This window comes from Myotis davidii, unplaced genomic scaffold, assembly GCF_000327345.1.
Source record: "Myotis davidii unplaced genomic scaffold, ASM32734v1 scaffold1798, whole genome shotgun sequence".
NCBI classification, from domain to species: Eukaryota; Metazoa; Chordata; class Mammalia; order Chiroptera; family Vespertilionidae; genus Myotis; species Myotis davidii.
The window spans coordinates 120849-122409 of record NW_006288952.1 but is presented as its reverse complement, the minus strand read 5'-3'; positions in this window follow the sequence as shown (position 1 = coordinate 122409).

Here is a 1561-nt window from a genome sequence, read left to right as displayed (position 1 = left end):
TCTAATCATATAATCTGTCAAGATGCACCTAATCCCCCATTCTTTTTTTAAAATATATTTTATTGATTTTTTACAGAGAAGAAGGGAGAGGGATAGAGAGTTAGAAACACTGATGAGAGAGAAACATCGATCAGCCGCCTCCTGCACACCTCACACTGGGGATGTGCCCTCAACCAAGGCACATGCCCTTGACCGGAATCGAACCTGGGACCCTCCAGTCCGCAGGCTGATGCTCTATCCACTGAGCCAAACTGGTTAGGGCAATTCCCCATTCTTAATTCTTTCAATTTCATTTATTAATTCAACAAATATTTCCTGAGTGCCTACTGTGTACAAGGCAATATTCTAGGTACTTAAATCAGAGAACAAAACAGACTCAAATTCTTGCAGTCATGGAGCTTGCACTCTAATCTAGAGGAGAAAGGTAACGGACAATAACAGAGTGAATTAATTACATAGTATGTAAAGTGGGAGAAGTGTTATAGGAGAAGAGAGCAAGGGAACAGAGGCTGGGTATAGAGGTAGAAGTGTCCCAGTTTTAAATGAGATGATTATGATAAAACTCAATGAGCTGTTTAAACATAGCGGGGTGGGAACTTCCCTCTTTCTCCAGGAAGTTGTGCAGAGTTCACACTATACTTGGGTAATACTAGGCAGAGAGAGTGCCTGGGATGCCTGAAAGAAGTAGAGGCCATTCTTTAATTTCTCAAACGCAGCAGAAAGAAGCGCAGTGATGCTTGCCCATCAGGTGGCAAGAACTGTTTTTCTTTTTTCTTTTTTTAATTATTTTTATTGATTTCAGAGAGGAAGGGAGAGGGAGAGAGAGATCGAAACATCAATGATGAGAGAGTATCATTGATTGGTTGCCTCCTGCCTGCCCCCTACTGGAGATCAAGCCCACAACCCAGGCATATGCTCCTGACTGGACTCGAATCTGGGACCCTTCAGTCCGAAGGCCGACGCTCAATCCATTGAGCCAAACCAGCCAGGGCAAGAACTGGTTTTCATTCTCTCTTTTTAACTTCAGTCACCTCTAGTCTCTAAGGTCATGGAATCTTTATCCCTTGCTCTCCTGGGTTTCATGTCTCAGGACCTTCAGTGATAGATAATGTTATCAATAAAAGATGAGGTATTAGAACTTCTTATGCTATATCTCTGTTTTATATAACAACTCCTTTGCAACTCAGAAAAACATATAAACAACTATACACCCATTACTGGATTTAATCTTAGAATTTATTAGTAAAACATAGCAGCATAATTACTTTTAAAGCCTGCTGAAGTGGGAAGAATACTGTATTGGGATTCAGAGACTAGTGATCCCGCAGCCCTACCGCTATCATTTGACAGCTCTGTGTCCAGGACTTTCTCACCTGTGAACTGGAGGTGGGGGAGGTGTCCCTTCCACCTCTCTAATCCTGTGAGTCTCTGAGAAGCCCCAATAATTTTTTTCTTCTAGAAACTAAAGCAAGTATAATGTGTGGGCATATAATTTCTTGATGTCTGCTTTATTTTTGGATAGGAATAAAAGTCGGTTGGTAATATTTTTTTATGCCTCTTT